Here is a 23,939-nt window from a genome sequence, read left to right as displayed (position 1 = left end):
TTGAAAAGTGAATAAAAAAATGAAATCCTATTGGTGCCTGTCAGATCCGAACGCGTAGCGTTAATGAAAGCTGATTTTAATCAGATTGTATTCATATATGCATTTAAACTGATAATTAAGAATTGATTTGGTTACATTTAGATTGGTTATTGAAGCTTTGAAATTCGAGTTCATTGATTGTTATTGAAATATACGATTTTCATACTTTTTAATTATAATCAGACAATAAAACTCTTACTAGCAAAAATCTATAATAGCTTTAAACATTTTTTTCTTCTTTCTAGTTTTATAAGAATTCTGATTTTACAGCCCATTTTAAAACAATGAAGTATGTTCGTTTAATGCAATGTTTCAATAAAAATTGATACTTTTCAAGTTATTGCCTGGTTAAGCATTATAACATATTATTAATATAATGGTAGATAAAATACTTAAAATTTAGCGTGTTTACACTACACTTCTTCTTACTAGTCATAATAAAATGTTTGAAATTGAAATAAAGTTTTATGATTATTTAGAAGTTATTCGCCAGACAGTCATTAATTTAAAATTTTGAGTAATTTAAAAATAAAGGGTTTTAATACCCTTTTTACTATAATTATAGTGTAACACAAATGTCTATGATTTCATCTGAGTGTCATGTGACCGATTATGAATTTTCGGCTCGGCAAAGTAGAATTTGATTCATGATCATTGCACTTCTTATCAATGGCCTATATTATGACATGCATTTTGAATAAGCAATGAGTGACATATGACTATTGACTTATTATCCGAGATTAATTGTCGCTCAAGCATCGTACTACCTACCCCATGATTACGGAACCCAAGGACGGACTGAAAGACAAGGCAGGGACTGTATGCTCTCCCTTAGGGAGATTTAGATCTCCCCCCCCCCTTCCCCACAGCTTATAATAATCCCTAATTATTATGACGTAATAATCACATTTGAACTCATTGTGGTTAGGTTTTTAAGCGAATTTATCAACATTTCCTATTTAACGTTAATTATTTCATTGATTGTCCGGCAAGCGAGACACAAATAGGTAAACATTACAAGGAAGGAATTGTCATGCTATATTGATTATCTAAAAATTCTCTTATACTTTTTTCAGGAGTGTGGATATGCTATTGTGCTAGGCAAATCATCTGTCAAGAATAGTTTTTTGTTATTGTTGTTCTTGGGGGTTTTTTTTGTTGGTAATTGCTAGGTTACTTTGAATGGAATGTTGTATAGAAAAATGATACTTGTGTGATATATAATATTGTACTAAATTGTTAATTACCGTTACGATTGTTTGGTGTATATCTTTTTTTAGAAAAACAAGATATAATCTATATTAATTGATTAAAAGTTATATAAAGAAATATATAGACTGTTTATAATGGATAACAACTCAAATAAAAATGAAGTGTTGGTGTTGCTGTATGTCCTGACAATAAGTGTTGGCAAAATATCTCTAGAGTCGTGTTGTTGCAAGGTTTATCGAGTCTTGATCATCTTTTGACTTCTTAATTTGTATTTTAAGAATTATTTACCGACAATTCTTGTTAATTAACAATGGTATTATGCCCATAAAACTGTTAATGGTAAGTGTACTGGAAAAAAGTCAAAATAACTTTACAATATGACATAATTGTTTTAAACCCTATTCTACTTTTGGTTAGTTACAAAAGAAATTGTGAACCACAGAAATTACGCGTAACCCTTCTCATTTGTAATTTTTCACAGAATTTTTATTTGTATTCATACTTTTTTTTATTTTAACTGTATATAGACGATATGCTCTTTTTTTTTAAACAACCCTTGTATTAAAAGCAGATTTTGATATTTCATCCTAACCATTTGTCTTTATCAGTTATTTGTCAACACCTAATATTTTTTTATATATTATATTATATTATATTACACTATATTAAATTATATTATATTAGCAGTAAGCCACATTGAATTTACCAGAGCTCAGCTCAGTCCCTGCATCGTTCCTGTGCTGACTGGCAAACAGATTAACAATAATAGTTGCTTTCACGTTCGCGCTGAACTGATTTCTTCTGTATATGCTGATGCAAAGGCACCGTTCAAACGACCGTAGAAGGGATTTCTTGATCAACGAAAGAGACCTACGCCGTCTGGGAATCGAACTCGGATCACACTGACTTCAATTATATACAAAACATTGCCTAAAATAAATAAACTGTAGGAAATCTCTTGTGATGTGAACACAAAAACAGCGTCAGCTCGGCGTTATAATATATACCATTTGAGTCGTCAGCTTTCTGAAAATAAATCGTTAAGGAAGGCTTGTTTGAAAATAGTAATAAACATTGATGCTTCAGTCAATATGTCTGTCCATATATTTCAAAAGCACAAGATACAAGCGTCAGCATGACGTAAAGATTTGATTATAGTAATGATAAAAACATTTGAATGAAGTCATAGAGTGAGGGAGAAAGATGCTTTGTTTAACTTTCAATACATTATACACTATTAACCCTTTTAATACATATTATTATTTATCTAGGTGTGAACATATTGACAATATTTTAGCAAATTAGGTTCGTAAATAACTTTAAATTCAATAATTGAACAATAGTTGTTGAGGTGATTTTATGTTGTTTACCTAACATTGTTTACTGAATACTGGTGTTTATATAAACTATAAATTGCGTAGTTGTTTTTCAAATATTTTGATCAAAGTTTTAGACTTTGCCTGAGACTGGTTAATGCGATATAATTCCAGAGAAATCCTTTCAAATTTTATTCTTATTTAGAATTGTCTTGTTAAGATATAAATTATGTTTTTCATAAATGGTGTTTTGTCTTTGATAACAATCTGAAATATTAAGACAAAAATAAAATTGTAACTTTAAGAAATATATTTTGTCTTTTCAATTAATTAGTTAAAAATGAATTAAGTAAACAAAGAGAAGAAAAAGATAAACAAGACAAAGGCACCGTTCACATGCCGCAGCCCCGGACACAATCCAGCTACAACAGCAGGACACCCAGAAGGCACCGAACTGAAACCGGTAGAGGACACAAGTGCGGCAAAAGGACGAATGGGGCATGTAATAAATTAATTTAAAGTACTAAAAGTAATTCAGGACTCTGGTGATAATTAATTTAAACAGAAAAAGACTTTAGTAAAAAGAAAAAAATAGTTAACTTGAAAAGTCTATGCTTTGATTTAGATATTACTGTGATTAGAAAAAAATATTTAATCAGACCGTTAGTAAACAAATTTTAAGTAACTAATACAATATATGACAGACCATTATAACTAAAAAGTCGTGGCTATATTTTTTTTTATTTTTCCATTGAAAAGATCTCTTTTATATGGACTAACCACCGTGTCCTTAGAACATTTAATTTAACTGAGTTTGTTGTCTAAATTGATTATATTGTATGAAACGCCACATACCTAAGTACAACTGTATTTGGTAAATAATGTATTGGAAGTATGTGTGAGAAGCTATTAAAATGATATGTTTTATGTAGGTCTCAATTAATTAAATACAGGGACGGGAATAAAGTTATATCAATGCATGCAATAGCATACACGTACAAGTTAACAACTTAAATTCATTTGCTTTTAATGTCATAATCATTTAGCTAAGGGTTAAATGTAGAACGCTTTTTCAAATGATTAATTAAATGATTAAAACCTGATTGGTAACCGTAAGTTTAATTACGATATGTTTCAGTAATTGACAAAAAAAGACTGAAACAGCTAAACATGGTGGGTTTTTCCAGAGGTATTCATAAAGTGAGTCATTCTGGCGTTTATTATATATTTTTTATATAGTAGTGTAATTACGTTTCTAAATATAGTTTGAAAGAGTAAAACTATTTGAAGTTGTGTACTCATGGGAATCTTAAACAATTTAGCAGTGATTTTATTTTTTTCGTGTGATAATATTTTTATATAATTGCAATACACGCTGTAAACATTATTTTTACAATTCAAATATAATATATCGATTAGTTTTAATGTTTCAATTTAAAACTGTTTTAACGGTTTTATTTTTTTTTTTTTGTTTTTTTTTTTGTTTTTTTTTTATTTGTTTTGTTTTTCTTTTGTTGTTAATGTTGGGGACTTTTATGGAGGTGGTTGGGGAGGTTGTAGGGGTTTGTTGTTGTTGTTGTTGTGTGTGTGTTTTTATCAGTTTGTATTTATTTACAAACAACAATTTTAAAATATCTTGTTACTTTAGTACTATTATTTTATCAAATAAGATGTTTTCATTGTATTGCTATGGTATATAAAGAATACAGGGTCTGTTATTATAAAACATCACGTTATGTACATTATATTATAAACACATGGTTTGGGCATTGACTTAATATATCATAATTATCAACAAACTGCTGCTTATATCTGTTTTCAAGATATTGAATTAAATAAGCACTAATAATTATATTCGTGATATAATCCTATATTCAAGAGTACATGTATAAGCACCCTGTCACAACAAACATTTTTACTCCACTATTGAACATTAGCTTCAATGTAATATGTTAAAGTTCTGTGTATCAAGATAGCAATCACATAGCATATAAGCATATCAATTAAAATATTGGTAGAAATATTTTCTCTTCATTCCTCATCGTCGTTTTGTTAATTTGATGCTTTCAACTTTCATGAATAAATTCAAGAAGATATGAGCCGCGTCACGACAAAACCAACATAGTGGGTTTGCGACCAGCATGGATCCAGACCAGCGTGCGCATCAGGATCCATGCTGTTCGCTGTCAGTTTCGGTTAGACACTGTGCGTAATAAAGTATCATTCTAACGCTAATTTAGTTAGTATAAACTTGTATCTTTTATTGCTAAATGTAAACTCTTGAAGTGCCTATGTCATAAGTGTAACTGTCAGTTATATTATGTTAGACGATTTATCTTAATTTGTAAGAAGACTCCACATCATGTCTTCAAACGATCTTATTAATTAAAACTTTATTAACAAGCCATCATGTTATATAACAAAATGCTTTTTTGTGGTTAACAGGATTTCCGACCTAATTTTACATTTAACCAACTATGTTATTTATTTTTCATTATGTAACTATGTTTATTTATTCTTTTTATGTTTGAACCTAAATAACAATAAGTGTTAGAAAAGAACCCTTGAGGATCAACAGATGTTAAAGTAGAAGAAATGAAACAAACTTATAATTGTATACAGTATCAGATCATATCATGTCAGAAATGTTTACATAATATATTTATTTTTACTTACAGAAAATCAAAGATTATTGTTTATAGAATAAAACAACATTGTCATTTGCTTGTATTGGTGACAAAAATGGAATAAAAACAAGAAAGTATCATCGGTTGAAGCTTCTTAATGCTCATTATGTTGAAAAATGAGATTTAAATTTATACTAACTGGTCTTAAATATGATTTAAGTCGAAAAAAACGTGTTCTTTCTCTCTTTTAAATGGTTGTTGTAAAATCCTACATTTTGATTCGTTTTTTATTTGCAATATAACCACGTTTTTGTTTACTTGTAGCAAAAAGATTATTAACTTTATAAAAGATTACATTGTGTGTCATGTGAAATCGTTGCTTTGCACTTATCATTATATTACTAGATTGAAATGTTTCATTATATAGAGGATACTTGTGTGTTTGTGTGTAAGAGGAAATTTTATCTTAAAACAGTATTTTCACGAGTGGCGTGGCCACGAGTGAGAGTACTGTTTTTAAAGTTCATGAGATGAAGTAAAATTATATCTTACACAACAAACAAACATTTTTTTGGTTTTGCTTAAAAAAACAAGTTTAAATGAAATTCCCCCAATATTAACTTAAATATCAAATATCTGTTTTCCCCACTGGTAGTTCATTTTTAATTAATTTTTTTCTCATAAATACAAGAAGTATTGAGCTGAAAAATAAGTTCGACAATTCAACGTGAAATGGCGATGATATAATTTATTTTATTCCAAAAACATGAATGATCGCTTGAATTTTACACGAAGAAAAAGTCTCACCATCCGACCTTATTCCCGTTACTTACGGCGAAGGCTTTGAGTAAATGTAAGCCGCTGCCATTTTTTAAAGTTGTATATTTCAAGGGAGAAAAATGAATGTGTTTTTGATTAAGAGGATTTAGTTCTGTTAGTCATACATATTTTTATAAGAAAGAAAACTTATTTGAGGATTGTTACAGACAATAAATAATTATTGACAGATGTATAAAAATAAAAAAAAGCGGCTAGGAATGAGGAAACATGGAATTGTTGAGCGGCTGTCTTACTAACGCTGGGTTGTTAACGTATTCTTCGGGCTGATAACCGTCATTGCTTTTCAAGTTCTGATACTGCAAAAGGCAGTTATTGCTCGTAGGATACTTAAATATGCCCAAATCTCATCAAGAGCAGTTTCGCATGTGCAAAGAATTGTATTTGTCAGACTGTAAAAATGAAACAAAAATTGAGGCGATATTTGGTGATTGGTAAATTGAATGAATTAAAGTAAGTTTGTCAGCAAAAATAAAATTGAGGAACCACACGGGGAAAATATTTAAAAAGTAGTCTCGTCATTGAAAAGTGTGAAATTATATTTTGATAATTTTCACTCTGAAATTATCAAATATAACTTTCACAGATAAATCAGTAGTCCACTCAAAAGCTTAAAATTAACTTGTCATGGACGTTGTCAATGCAAATATGAATTAAAATAGCCTATTCTAAACATAAAATAAAGAGAATATGTCAAGATAAAGCATTGTAATTACTTATTTCCGTTGTAGGTGGTGTGTTTATAAACATCGACAAGTATTAATAAGAGAACCGTTGGTCGTACAGACACTGTTATTGACTTTTTATAATGTCAATATTTTGTACCATTGTTTGTGACAAAAAACCGTTACTTCGATTAACTGTACGTACTTTGAACAGGAATTTTTAGGTTTGTATCAAGGCCGTACTTTCCCGATTATCCTAGTATGTACAAAAACACATAATTTATAATGACGTAAAAAGTTTGTTTAGTGTATGACCGAGCTACATATGCAGTTTTTATACATTTTAAGCATTTCAGCTGCGCAATGTTTTGCGCTATTCATTATGACAACATTAAAGCAAGCTACGGAAGCGTCCTGGTGCCAATTCATAATGTTCTATAAAAAAAATAAACTCCTACGTAGGAGATAAAAAAGCCTAATTACGAGTTTGTAACTCCTACGTAGGACTTTTAAACTCCTACGTAGGACTTTTTAACTCCTACGTAGGACTTACAAAGTCCTACGTAGGACTTTATAACTCCTACGTAGGACTTTATAACTCCTACGTAGGAGATAAAAAAGCCTAATTAGGAGTACATAACTCCTGCGTAGGACTTTTAAACTCCTACGTAGGACTTTTTAACTCCTACGTAGGAGATAAAAAAGCCTAATTAGGAGTTTAAAACTCCTACGTAGGACTTTTAAACTCCTACGTAGGACTTTATAAGTCCTACGTAGGACTTTATAACTCCTACGTAGGACTTTAAAACTCCTACGTAGGACTTTTTAACTCCTACGTAAGACTTTTTAACTCCTACGTAGGACTTTATAACTCCTACGTAGGAGATAAAAAAGCCTAATTAGGAGTTTATAAGTCCTACGTAGGACTTTTAAACTCCTACGTAGGACTTTATAAGTCCTACGTAGGACTTTATAACTCCTACGTAGGACTTTAAAACTCCTACGTAGGAGATAAAAAAGCCTAATTAGGAGTTTATAACTCCTACGTAGGACTTTTAAACTCCTACGTAGGACTTTTTAACTCCTACGTAGGACTTTTAAACTCCGACGTAGGACTTTTTAACTCCTACGTAGGACTTTATAACTCCTACGTAGGATTTTATGACTTTATAAGAAATGATACAGAATGCTTTGCAAATCTCAACGTTCCGGACCGGTATATCGGCGAAGGAACAAGACACTTACCCCCCCCACCCACCCCCTCAAATCTCAAATATAGAGGACATTTCACCTTTGGTTCATACAGAATTTATTTAAGTTTGATTGTGTAGGAAGCTATAAGCTTATAGACACACTTTCAAATCCGTTCCTGGAACCAACCAGTACTGAACAATGAGTGTTAAGTTTCTTACTCAAGGAAACAACAATGGCTTGCGCCTAACGGGGTTTGAACCCATGCGGCTAGCGATCATTAGGCTACTAGTCACACGGCCATGCCGCAACACTTCACCTTTTAATAAAGTGTCTCAGATTTCTAGAGTGTACAGTGTCTTAGGATGAGGTGTCTGTAAGCATTGGCGATGTATCCCGAAAAATTGCTTTACAGCTATTCGAAAAAAACTTACTCGACATCAAGCATATATATCAAAATTTTAAAAGGCTTTAATGATTACGATTTCAAAACGAACTAGCTGAACAAAACGAGCAATTTATCTATTTTCGGCCGTTTCAAATGATTAAATCCTTATAGGCAGGGGGGGGGGTAGTGAAGTGTCTTGTTCCTGCTCCGTAAAGTTTAAGAAGATAACGGTTTGCGGAGCATTATGCATGCATATGTTTAATAATGAATTACATTGTATATCCTACTTTGAACAAAGTTTAACCCATACATTTTGTGTACATGTGTATAATAAATATAACTAAACGTACATAATACAGAATCATCGTTTAATATATGCAGAGAATGACAAAATCATCTCTGGCTACAGACTAAAGGTATTTACTAAAGTGGCTTGCCACAATTACAACGTGACACATATGAGCCGCGCCATGACAAAACCAACATAGTGGGTTTGCGCAGTCTGATCAGGATCCATGCTATTCGCTATCAGTTTCTCTACTTGTAATAGGGTTTGTAAGCGAACAGCATGGATCCTGATCAGACTGCGCGGATGTGCAGGCTGGTCTGGATCCATGCTGGTCGCAAATGCACTATGTAAGTTTTGTCATGGCGCGGCTCATATAATTTATTTTCCTACATAATATGCTATCTTAAGTTATACTCTAGCATACATGTCCGTCGAACTCTGTGCTTTCAGTCTTTGATATGTATTCTACGTAGTTTAAAAGTCCTACGTAGGAGTTATAAACTCCTAATTAGGCTTTTTTATCTCCTACGTAAAGTATATAAGTCCTACGTAGGAGTTAAAAAGTCCTACGTAGGAGTTTAAAAGTCCTACGTAGGAGTTACAAACTCGTAATTAGGCTTTTTTATCTCCTACGTAGGAGTTTATTTTTTTTATAGAACATTATGAATTGGCACCAGGACGCTTCCGTAGCAAGCCGCATTAATGTTTAAATCAATAAGATTTTTTTAACGTTTGATACATTACATTTTAGAAATTCGATAGTTTTACTCGGCAACAAAAATGAATTAGGTCCATGATTACAAAATGAATAGAAAGACAAATTAATCTAAAAAGCCAGATTCAAAATTACTTTTACTATGTCTTTTGTCATTGTACTACAGAAATTGTTTAAATGCAAAATAAGATATGGCAAACAAGATTTTCCCTGTTGTGTTGATAGTTTAATTCAAATATACATTTTCGTATTACAATAAGATGTCATTGCTTTATTTTGTATTAATTTAACAAAAACCTTTAATACATTAATGTGTTATACCTACATTTCCACTTTTATTACTTTTTATCTGATATCACATGTTCCATGGATTTATAAGCTATAATTCTCATCTTCCAGTGAAATTAATGAAACCAATTTCAGAATTCAAACGATATCATCAGTTCGAGACAAGATGTATTCTATTTATGTCTCGCTTAAATAAAACTAATACATATTGGAACTACCAATAAAGTACATTACGTAATTGTGTTTCATTCACGATAATGTAATTCAATTATGCAAATGCAAAATACAATGTAATTAATATTTATCTTGGCTCGAGATGATTAATCTTTGCAAACCTATTTTTAAGTAAGATTTCATTACAGCGATAGTGGCAAGCTGTTACATACGGTGTTCCATTTAGGTCATCGGTGTTACGTATGTTCGACAAATTGATAGAAAAGCGCTGAAATACAATAAAAAGACACGCAAGTGCAAAATACAAAGCGGTACAAGGAGATAAAAAGATGCAAGATGACTGAAATACTATCGTTCGTATGTTAGCGATGTTCTATATTACCCAGTTAGACGAATGTTAAAATATAAGACAATGTAAAACCTTCAAAATGCATACATTTATTTCTTATCACAATCTTGCATCGTGTTATTGTGTCTGCGGATCGATTACTATCCCTTATATGTTGTTATTTTCCCGAAAAACGACAACGGCTTTAAACAACATTAATAACATCTGTCATGATCATACGTTGCGGTTTGGATCGTAATATTCCTCAGATGTCAGATATTTTCTTTGCGTATAAACCTTACAACACAACTTCATTCATAACGGCAAATTTTGTTGGTATCTTATCACCCGTCGTATCGATTCTATTTATTCGTTATGTGCTTCTTGCTCATTTATACTCCTTGATTAGTCTTTTGTTTTTATAAAGAGTTTCATACCGATGATTCTTTGTAATATCATTGGCAGACATGAGTGTTGTCTTCTGGTATAGGCGTTAGGTTAATATAAAGGGCATTGATGGAATGTTGTATTCTTTTTTATTATAATAATTCGGTAATATTTTACAGCTTCATTTTCATTTCCTCACAAATGTATTTGCTTTGTAAATCAGAATTGTCAGGAAATAGATATTTGTACAGTCATGGCCATGAATGTTGAATATTTCACACTCACTAGAGTTCAACTAAAATTGTGGAGCTACTCTCCATCAACACGAATCCGTGACGTCACAAAGAAAAAATGTGTAAAATAAATTTAAAACCATGAATATAACTCAAACATACAGGAGACCACCTGTGTGTCAGGTTACATTTTTCCTAACATTCAATGTATTTGACGCAATTGTTTGAAAACTCATATAAATCTAACAAAAAGCTAAATAAATAAAGAACTATGTAACTTGAATTACCACTGCCTTATTGGTTACTATTAGTTAAATTGCGAAATGTTTCGGAAAAAGACAAAAAAGAGACATAAACGTCAGGTTCAATATGTTGTATTTCCCAGAGGTATAAAAATTATCTAGAAAATTTAGAAATTAAGTTGTTTTTTAATGTATAAACGAGTTCCGCTGGTGCTTATCGTATATTTTTTATAATCACAAATACAGTTGTTTAATTACGTTTCTAAATATGGCTACAAAGGTTTGAAAGAATGAGGTTATTTTAAGTTTTGATAGTGCCCGTGGGATTCAAAAATCAATTGAACATCATTTTGGAATGGTTAAAGTCAAACTGTTGTTATTGACATCGTTAGGATTATCTACAAGTCACAATCATATATTATAGATAAGTCACGTTAGCATTTCAAAATAGTTAAGATGAGTTTTTGGTTTTGTTAAGTTTGTGTTAATTGAATACAGTTAAAATATCTGGGGAATGTATCATTTTTTTATCACATGACATTTAGTATATTGCATAAACACGATATAATACAAATACTGTCGCTTTTATAAAGTACCTAGTTAGGTGCATTGTATATTTTATTAACATGGCAATTGACTTATTATATAGTTACTAACAAAATTGGGCTAGTAATTGTTTTGAATGTTAAAGAAATAATGAGCACCCATTTTCATTAATTCAATATGTAATAACCTGTTATTCAGATTAAAATGGACATGGTATCCAAAGAATTTTGACTTAGCTATATATAAGCTCATATATAAAGTAAAAAATAATGATAATTAAAATCTTTGTTCATACAAAAGCAGTATGCCCATCAGTATACAGTAATTATACAATCGGCAGTTACATAACATCAATGGCATGACATAAATATGATATATATGAAATAGGACTTTTACATAGACAATTCCTATTCATCATGACTTATCCTGGCATTTGTCGAGTTTTCTAATTGAGCGTTTTAAAAATGTAAACAATTACGTTTTTTTGTTGTTTTTACTCTTCTGCACATACATTGTCAATGCTATTTCGTACATATCTCTGTTTTAAAAACATAATCCCATTAGCATATCCATTGTAGTGCCTGTAGAAATATATTCACAACATTCCACAATTGCCGAAATGTTAATTTGAATCTTTCATGAATAAACTCAAGATGATATGTAAATAAGTCTGTTTTTAGCAAGGGAGTTAACCTGTACAAAGTGTACTCATAGTAAAATGAAAATACAACGTGTTACACTTTTCTCTAATTCGGCAAAAATAATTAAAACATAAAACATAATTGACTTAGTGATGGACCCTTATATTTGTCTTAATATGTCAAAAGTGTATTGCACTTACCTCCGCGCTCTCCCTCCTGATAACGTCCCGATTAAAAACACGATAACAATCGACACGTCACGTAATAGATACGAGCGTGGCGTTGCCCCCGAGTATAAATCAGATTGCCGGGTGTTCTGATGTTCTTTCTCTTATGTATCATAGGCAGAAATAAAAGTAGTAAAGAAGTAAGAAGACTCGACATCATGTCTGCAAAGGATCTTATCAATTACAGTTTTATTTATAAGTCATCATGCTATATTATGAAATACTTTATTGTGGTCAACAGGATAATAACAAAAATGTGGAACATGAAATTATTGTAAAAGCATTATGGCATCAGCTATAATCTATAAAGTTGTATACATGATCAGTTTGTTCTTTACTTACTACAAATCAAGGATAAATGTTGATAAAATTAGATATTATAGTACAATTGATATTTGCTTGCATTGGTGACAAAGATAGAATAAAAGCAAAATCTATACTAGAAAGTATCATGGGGTTCCAACTTCTACTCACAAAGTTGAAACCAATCATTTTATTTATGATACAATATAAAGTTATGCCTCTCCTCAAAATAAATAATGCAAAAATCAGTTTAATTAAAATATCAAAATTTAAGTTTTCAGTTATTTACACTCAGAAATAGTCTAAAGTAAAAGCAATGAATGATACTGTCATTTGATTTAGCTACCATTTTTTAATACTTTAAGTTGGCAAGAAGACGGTCAATAGAATTAATTTGTTTGCTCTAAATATAGAATAAAGAGGAAATGTCACGATAAAGCATTGTCATTACCTATTTCCGTTGTAGGTGGTGTGTTCATATACAAGGGCAAGTATGAATAAGAAAACCGGTAATCGTATAGACACTGTGATTGATTTTCAATAATGTTGATAATTGTTCAATTGTTCATTACAGATCAGTTTTTGCTCAACTGTTTCATTAATTAGATAACTAACGTTTGTATCAAGGCCGTAAATTTCCAATTGACTGGACATTGTACATAAAGAAATAAATATTGTGTTTAAAAGAAATAAAGATATATGGGTGTGATATAGAGGATATTTGTTAGTTTGTGTGTACGCCACTAGTAATAATACTGGTTTTGAAGTTCACGAAATAAAATATAAAATAACATGTTACACATCAATCAACAAACTTTATTTTTATCTAATGCTTAAAAACAAGTTTAAAAGAAATTCCTCAATATTAGCTTGAATATCAAAATCTGTTTTCCCCACTGGTAGCCTAAATTTTAGGCGAATTTCTCATACATAACTCATAAATACAAGAAGATTTAAGCTGAAAAATGTTAAAACGTTAACGTTAGATGGCGATGGTATTATTTATTTTAAACAAAACGTATGAATGATCGCTTGTTTTAAACATTAAGACAAACATTTCAAAAAGATGAAAAAGTAACACCATCTTATCCGCTCTGGAAATCACTCTGAGCTATACATAAGATGTAAATGTATGTGAAAACATAATAAACTACTTTTACGATATTAACAAATTGAAAAAGCAGATATAAAATTGTTGTAATACAGATGAATACACCCCTTTTCTGTCAAAGGGATTTTGATATGACGAGACAGGAAATAAATGTTCGAAATGAATAATTCATTTAAAGTATTTCTAAGCAAATAACTTGAATGTGTTCAAAGTTTAAGACCATTCACTCACTTCAATTTTTCAAAACAATGTGAAATTTAATAAAAAAAAATTGAAAAGTGTTGCACCGCATCCATTCCTAATTGACTAAGACACAAAATCACGATGTTACATTTACAAAATGTATTTCTGAGGAAATGTTTTAATTATCATTTGCGTATCTTTCTGTTTTGCGCTGCACCTTTATTCTAGAGGTAAAATTTAAAGGGAATGTATCAAATCGCCCGTATCGATTCCATTTATTCATCGTCGAGTGCTTTTAACACATTTATTCTTGCAAAATTAGTCTTTTGTCAAGATATAGAGTTTCATGCCGATGATTTTATGTATCATTATTGGCAGACATGTGTGCTGACTTCCGGTATAGGCGTTCGGTAAATGTCAATCTAAAGTTACATGAATGGAATGCGGGTGTTGTTTTTTTTTATTTCAGTAGTTTGTAATTACGTTTTTACTTTATTTTCATTTTCCGCTAACAAATGTAATGTTTTGTAAATCACAATTGTCAGAAAATTTGTATTTTAATAGCTATGGCCATCACAAGTTGAATATTTCATCTTTTAAGAAAAGAAACGTATAATCGTGGAGATGTTTTTCATGAAAAGGATACTGTGGTGACGTAACACAGATACATACTGTATCCATGATTGTTATTTTACACAAATTCACGTTCTATATGACTTTTCGAGACTTGCTTTCCATATTTGCGGTGATCTTTATAATTTCAAAATTTCATGTTTAAATATTAAATTCATTTTTCGACAGTGCAAATGGAGCGAAGGCGGTAAATTGCTCTTTCCACTACCGCCCATAAAACCTTTGTGGGCGCTCTTAAGGGATTCTTGTTTTTTTCGTCTTAGGCTCTGAGACAATCTTTTAAATATCATTTATCATGTAGAATAAAAGTATATATTAAAATTAAAATGATTATTGATTGCAAATGATGGTGATCAATATCCATTTGTATATGCAATCAGTTTCAATATGGACGCTTATATTTGTCTAGATATTTCAAAAGTGTAAGGCAATTACCCACTATCTCCTGATAGCGTTCCGATTAAAAACACAACAACAATCGCCACGTCACCTGTGTATTATGCACGTGAAACAAGGCAATGAATGCTATTTTGATCTGATCAGATATTTTCATTTCTGCGTCAAACACACAAAACATTGATAAATAAGATGTTACCTAACACATTGTTAACAAAGTACCTCTTAATAGAATGAGAGAATAGTGATTTTGTGTTACCTAACAAACATTGGATATAATACAAACATCTATAAAGCAATACTAATGCGTAAATTATCAGTTATTGAGTTGTTGGAATGTTGTTAGTAATCCAGGCTTTCTGATAATGGCGATAATGAATATATTCAAGAATGATTGCATGGCATTACTAAAAAGTATAATTGTATTTGTTACCCTGCAACGTACATAATGATTTAAACTGAAATTCTTACGTATGATTGGTTTTCATTATGTTTTCGACAAAGATGCAAGTATGTTATATTTATTATGAAGACTAGTGATTTAACATCATTTTCATTAAAATGTTTCTAAACAGTATGTGTTTAGTCCATGTATGTCTATTTAACCTCATTAACACGGTTGTTTGAATTATTGTACACTGAAACATGTGTTTAAGTATAATTTATATATCTATAATGTTTGGTTTATATATTTATGATGCATCATACCTTTCTGTACTATGAATTGTACCGCTAAAATGTTGCATAATCAAGTCTATTTTCAGTCGTACGATAAATAAGTTTAAATAAACTTTTATAATTCATTTATTACTGTAATCTCTTAAAGTGTATATATCATAAGTGTTTCTTAGGCAGACTTGTCAGTTAATCTTTAAAGAAACATTTATCTTAATTTGTAAGAAGACTCCACATTATGCCTTCAAACGATCTCTTATCAATTACAACTTTATTAACAGTAATGACATACTTTATTGTTGTTAACGGGGTAATAACGGAAATATGAAACAAGAAATTATAGGTATCATCTATAAAAGTTGTATACATGTTCAGTTTCTAATATACTTACTTAAATTCAAGGACAAATGTTGATAAAATAAGATATCATAATAGAGTTGACATTTGCTTGCATTGGTGACAAAGATGAAATTAAAGGAAAATCTATACTAGAAAGTATCATGGGGTTGTAACTTCTACTCACAATGTTGAAACAAATCATTTTATTTATGATTCACTATAAAGTTATGCTCCTCCTCAAAATAAATGCTGTAAAAGTCTGTTTAAATTTCAGTTATTTATACTCCGAAATAGTCTAAAAATAAAACAATGAATAATGCTTCCGTTTTCAATCAGCTACCGTTTGTTATACTTTTAAGTTGGCAAGAACACGGTCAGTACAAATACGAACTAGAATTTGTTTGCTCTAAATATAAAATAAAGAGAAAATGTCACGATAAAGCATTGTCATTACCTATTTCTGATGTAGGTGGTGTGTTCATATACAAGAGCAAGTATGAATAAGAAAACCGGTCATCGTATAGACACTGTGATTGATTTTCAATAATCTGTTGTTCATTACAGAGACTCAATTTTCGATCAACAGTTCTTTAAATTGGATATTGTGATCAGGTAATTAAGATTTGTATTAACGTTTGTCTTGTGAACATTGTACGTTTAAACATTTAAAGGTGATTAAAAATAAGGATATCTGGGTATGATAGCGATTTAAACCAAATAAAATTTTGTATACCAGTCATTTGTCTGTTCTATTTTTGTTTTTCTTTTCTTTTTGGTTATTTTTCTTATTTTTTACTGAAAATTAAATGAGCGTTGAAAGAAAATTTTGTGACATGGTTTCATTTTTTAAATTATATTTTTCACTCAGTTAATATAATTTAGGTAGTAATCTAAGTGCGATCTGATCGTTAATGTAGCATTAATGAAATAAATTATATCTGGCCGTTCCAGCCGGTGCAGCTTAACTAACACTAACATATACATAATATAATCTGTTTGAGCATTCTTTCACTTTTTGAGAACTGTTGCACAACAAAAAAAACGTTGCAATTTCATTCCATGTATGTTTTGTTAAGTGTAAGACCTAAATATATTTCACCAAGTGAAGAACAAATAAAATATCTTCGTATGTTTGCTATACTGAAACAGCTGGACAGGTGTGCACGAATGAAATATGATTGTTTCTGATACGGAAATAATATTGTTTTTCTATTTATTTTATGTTGTTTCATTTTTAAATTATTGATTTTATTGGATAACGTAATGCGTCTTTTTCTTCAAGTCACCCAAATCTTTGATTCATGTTAGCGTGAAGAGTGCGATATATGAAATTCAATGTTTTTGAGGCAATCATATATATGTTATCAATAGCAAGAAATGCTAAAATTTTCATTTATTGATGATATAATGTTATATGTATTTTTGTACGCAATTTAATATAAAATTGACATAATTATTCGTATAAAATATGGTCAGGTATTTTCAACATATGTAAATATAGCCTATATCTATATTTCTGCTGAAAAACATGCAGTGGTTTGGGTTTTATTTAAGTTTGATCGGGATACAGTTTACTCAATCATGTTCCAAGTACGAAATAGATGTAACACCTAAGAGTGGATTGGCTTTGGTAACAAGGCAATTTATGTGCATTATTTTGTGCTTGTTTTTATGTTTGTTACAGATTTCTGCCCCGCAACGTCCGATACGAGCTCAGTCCTGAAATCATTTCAGATTGATGCTACAAGCTTTGAATCTAAGCCTAATTTTACAACTGTGATTGCCTTCTTTATTCCATTATAAAGGGCGCACCAGAATTGCATTGAATAACGAGATAAAATGTAAATCAGTAACTTTAAAGATAAATTAAAAAATGATTGAAAAAATGAATAGATGAACAATTTGTGATACATGTCAAATTATGTTTCCTTTATGACGTATTTGTCATTCAAAAATTGATTACATCCAATTATACAGTTTGTTTTGAAGAGTCGCCATCGTTTAATTTTGTATTTATTCAACATACAAGTTAATACATTAATGAATTAGATCTTCATTTTTACTATTATTATTTCTAAAATTATGTCTTTTCGGATGCTGCTTGTTTCGTGTATTTATAAACCATAATTCTGTTCTTACCGTGAAATTATATGTTTTTGAAACCTTTTTTTTTCTTTTCAGAATTTAAACGATATCATCAGTTCAAGACAGCTCAAGACAAGACATATTCTATTTATGTCCCATTTAATCAAAACTAATACCAAATCAATTAAGTAGACTACTTAATAAGGTTTCATTCACGATAACGTAAATTCATTTTACAATTGCATGATTATTCATCTTTAGCTTTTTGCTGGAGTTGATTTAAGCACGTCAAACCTTCTTATAAATCGGAATTTCTGACAGCGATAAGACCAGACTGTCAAATAATGTGTTTCGTTAGGGCCATCGATGTTTCGTATTTTGACATATTATTAAAGGCATAATTAAAATAATGTGCAAAGCCGTGAATTTACGATGAATAATTGGAATCATCTCAATTTTGCGATCCTACATCTAACTGTTGTAATACGGTGGTAATATAAAAGGATAAACACAAAGTGTAAATTTGTTCTTATCATTTCCAAACGTGGTTTTGCTTTTGCAGGATGTCTGTCTTCAAACATGTATTAACGGTATCATTGTCAAAATCTGCAATGTCCGACCTTGGATACGTTCATTGTTTCTTATGTGAGACTAGTTTTTGTAAGTTCTCTGAAGCGGACTTGAAAATAGTTCAATACGATTCAAGCGTGTTAAAATAGATATATCTAAATTAAATATGGACTTTATCGGACAGACGTATTTTAAAGATTTCTTTACAATAACATATACATCAACATCAAAAAATCATTATTCATATACTTGTAAGCTTAAACAGAACGTTTAATTTATAATAATTGATGTTATTTTACAACGATTTTGGTAAATGTCAGTTAACAGTCACCTATTACGGCATTATAATTACAATCTTTCAAGAAATACTACTGTAACATTAACATTAAATTTTAAGGTATTTAAAACAATGAACATACAGGAAAATGTATAGAATATTTTGGGATCCACTTGCAAGTCATATTCTAAATGTTTTCCCAGATGTTTAAGAAATCGGAAGGGACTAATCGGAAATTAAAGCTTTAAAAATTTAATGTTTAAAAAGATCAGAATCACAGTCTATTCATTATGTGAAAAAAGGAGTTTTTTTAATAACATCTCAAGATATATAGGTAACAGGTGGGTATGACCTTGCTATTTACAAAACATTTCAATATATGGACTTATAAACGATTTTGTAGAGATTGAAATTGATTAAAGTTAATTGTTGAATGCTTCTATCACAATGATACTGAGAAACGTGGATACGGAAATGAATATTATTATTATGCAGAAAAAGTAATGTGTAAACTTCTTATTGATGAAGGGTGTTTATATTAATATCTTTAGATCAAATATTTGAGAAAAGGAATATATGTTTAACAAGATGGAGTTCCCCACAGGTTGACTTTTTGATGGTCCTGTATTACTAACTGTTGTCAGATTATCGTTCTATGACCGCTTCTGGTCTTTGTTAGTCTTTGTATTAATATTGTTCACTTCATTGCATAGAACTTATATCTATATTATTATAATGATATCATTTTAGATGTATTGTATAGGGTTATAGACTGATAACAAAACAAACAGCAATTATTTTATTTCTGTAATTATTTGTATTTAAAGAATAAAAAAATAATATTCACAAAAACGTATTAAATAAAACTGGCATGATGCAGAACGGCAACATATAGACGATGAAGCGATCAATGTGAATGGTGTTCAACGAGGGAAACCTGAATATGCGGTGTCCTAGAAATTTTTGGAGCAGAGAATAAACTTATTTTGTTCAAAGAAATTTCGTCCATAAAATGCCAGTATCATAGATGAACTTTGACAGAGAACACATAATTGGTTTAAATATATGTATTTGAGCTCGATTGCTAAAAAACTTCTTGCAACATATATTTATCAGTTTCGGGTTCGCTTTATGGACCAACCAGTACTGGTATCATATGAAGAAACATGGTTGTGACAGAATTAGTGCTCAAACCCATGACCAGACAGCATAACCATTAAGCAACAACTCCCCTTATTATACACATAATTAGTTGTGATGATACTTTAAGTTAGAAGTATTTGCAATTCCGTCTACTATGGCTGGTACAGGGCACTTGCATAGTTTGGTTGTAGAAGGAATTCGGAAACCAAAGGAAGTTTTTTAAAATTAGCAACCAGTCTGATAAGCAAGATACATGCACACAGAATACAACGATTTTTGCATATTACTGGTGGCAATTTTGAATACATTTCCACGAAGAACGAGTCGAACATAAAAACTATTACGTTATGTTTAATGTAATTGAATCATCCTACTATATATTGTAGTTATATAAGTAATTAATCATCGATCAAATGTTTTTAATGACCAGGAAAACAACCCTTACGTTTTTATTGCTTAGTTTATCAAGTTACTGGCCTGTTTAGAAATAAAATATACCATTATAATCAAATTAAGATTACTTATATACAGAGTTTTATGCTGTTTGTCTGTACAAAGCAATTTAAACCAAGTTTTCAAAGAGTGTATTTATTAGCAATGTACTTAAATTGCAATACATTTAATCATTTAAACCGAATAACTTGATTCATAAAAGGTATATTTTATCGATGCTTAACAAACTTAGTGCAGACATGTTATGTTCATTATTCTGAAAAAAGGCCGAAAATTGTAGAGTATCAGGTAGCACATTGTACCATGAAGTGTTTTAAAGGCTTTCGTAACAAGTATTAGTAGCATGAAGCTTAATTAATTTACATACTTAATTATATAATATAGTTGATGGGTGATAAAAGAGTGCACTACAAATTTAAATTAAAATAGGGCATTTTTTCAGCAAGAAAAATTGTAAGTAAATGATAATCAATCACAATTATAAAACAGCAACAGATGTTTATAAAATAGTAAAAAAACAAATGGTATCTCTATTAGAATCAAAGCAGTATACCCTGGTAAACAAGAATATATGGTGAGTGTACAGGTAAAAGTTAATGTTATATGTTTTTTTATCTATGACTTTTTAAGTCCTATGTGTTGATGTATTTTGTACGCAAATATTTCCATTCAAGGGAAAGCCAAATACATATGTTGTTTCGAATAACGTGATTTCTAGAGCTTTATTGCCAAAATTACTTACATCTTTACACAAACACTAATACGCACAAAATAACTTCTTTCCCATCGCCCTTGCCATTACGTCTGATGTATGTATTTTGTAGATTCCTAACAATAAAGGACCGCCGGTCAAGAAAACATTAACGCAATTGTATCCGGCCAAAAGTCGCATAAAATTACATTCTTATCCCCTCTGGAAATCGCACAGAGCTACTCATAAGATGTAAATTTATGTGAAAGGCTACGATCGTAGACGAAATTTCATAATCTATTATGGTTGAATATTTTAAGTTTTTTTATTTAAAAATCATTATCAGAGATACTTTAGACGGATACTCAGGCAAATGAATTACAAGATATTAAATGTATCATATTTACTCAAATCAAGCTAAAATGAGGTTATTTAAAGTCCAAACATGGTTTTTATCTGTATAAATACTATATAATGTGAGTTTGATACATAAATAAATCTACATATGTTGAACGGAATGAAGACGCAGACAAAATCAACGAATAGTTTTAAAACAGTTATTGTGGATATTATAAGATTGAAACAAGTCTTAGTCACTCACTTGACAGGTTCTTTTACGTTCTCATTACTCCACTGTGATAACTATCGTGAAATCTAAATGCGTGGACCAACATTGTTTTCTTTATATGGAGAAACTTTATGTTCCCTAGACTGCTTAGTATATTCATTAATTGGACATTTATAGAATATTGGATCGAAGAATATGAAAATTTGCCTGTGTCTCCCTTTAAAGATCAATCAAACAAATATATGTATAACGCAAATACTTTAACGACGATGACAAATAAACAATTTCAATTATATTACGTTAAAAGCTATTTACAATATCCGTATTTATTACAAAACGGGAATAAAACAAATGCAAGCTGCATTTGTAATACAAAGGAAGTAACCCCCCTTTCTTGTCAAAGGGACTGGAAATAAATGTTCTAGATTAATAATTCATTTGACTTAGGTCTAAGCCAATAACTGGAATATGTTCAAAGTTCCATTCGCTCACTCCAATTTTCCAGAATAAATATGAAAATTGAGTTGCACCGCTTTCACTTATGTTTGACTAAGTATGACACAAAAAGACGATGATACATTTCAAAAAATGTATTTCTGAATAAATGTCTTAATTATAATTCGTGTTTCTTTGTGTTTTAAGTGCCCCAGCCGATCTATGTAAGAAACTCAAGGTTTATGTTTTAAGGCATTTGAACCTCAGGTATTTTTGCTAGTCCCTCTTAACATCACTTTGAATGTTCTTATTTCACGCTGCGCATTTTTATTATTCCGGTAACATGAAAGGAAATGTAATTTGTTCATCGTCGAGTGCTTTTAACACATTTATTCTTGCTTGATTAGTCTTTTGTCAAGATATAGAGTTTCATGCCGATGATTCTAACATTATTTGCAGACATGAGTGCTGACTTCCGGTGTAGGCGTAAGGTAAATAGAAGTCTAGAATTGTATGAATGGAATGTTTTGTAAATTAGAATTGTCAGAAAATTGATATTTTAATAGTTATAACCATCACAAGTTGAATACTTCAGTTTTAGAAAGGAAACGTATAATCGTGGAGATACATGTCATTAAAAGGATACTGTGGTGGCATCACACACTATAAAATCTGTATTCATTATAATAGCAATTTAATAAAAAAGCACATGTTTGAGGTGATATAACACATTTGTGGATTTTTTAAGAGTTCAACATTTCACTATTTTATGTTTAAATATACAATTCTGCTTAAGTCGGTGCAAGATAGTCGAGGACGGTTAATTGTACTTCCCACAACTGTCCATGACACAATCATTGATTCTTTATGGATTCTGTTTTTCTCAATTTCCTCACATTCGGTTATAGCTATTTTTCATATTCAGCGAAAATTGTAAAACAGTGACTTTTTCTTCAACGTACTTTCAAATGTTATGAGTTTAAGATTTTTCAAACAGTTTGGTACTAAACGTCCAATACGTAATTAGCCTTTTGGTGAAGATCAAAGCTGTTCGACATTCAGCTCACATTTTCTCTTAACATTCTAAACATGTTATATAACTCAAGTATGAGACAGACCAATTTTTCAGATGACGACACTTTTCAAGAGAGCATGCAAAGGGTTAAACAAATCATACAAATCAGATTATAATTACTTAGTTATAAGAGACTTAAAACTTTCATCATGTTTAGAAAAACAGCGGAAAGGATTATGTTTATTTCATTTTGAAATTTCTTATCCCAACATAATTCCTAACAATAAACTACTTGGTTTAAGTGGATAATCAAAGCTACGTTTTCATGAGCTTGCAAAGTATTTTATTATAATAATTCATATTAGTTTTTTTATCCATTTTTAAATTTGTAGTATAAAAAGATGTATATCTTAATTGGAAAGAGATCATTTGAGTAATAATCTATGGGAAAAAATTGGTATCACGTGTTTAAGGACCTCTTTTGAATTTGTATAACATATTTATATACATCAGACAGGCTTTTTTGTTTCAATTTTTGTTTGTTGGTGGCCCTTTGTTGGGGGATTGTTTATTGAATGCCGCCCCTCCTTATGGCACAGATCCAAAAATGATATGCTCATAGAAAATAATTATGTTTATATATTTCAATGCATTCATTGTTTTGTCAACGTTTTATTTTTGATGATATCAGAAATAAATATATACCCAATGGCAGAA

This window comes from Ruditapes philippinarum, unplaced genomic scaffold (assembly GCF_026571515.1).
Source record: "Ruditapes philippinarum isolate M1 unplaced genomic scaffold, ASM2657151v2 ctg492_1_1_1_1, whole genome shotgun sequence".
NCBI lineage: Eukaryota > Metazoa > Mollusca > Bivalvia > Venerida > Veneridae > Ruditapes > Ruditapes philippinarum.
Note: the sequence above shows the minus strand (reverse complement) of the source record.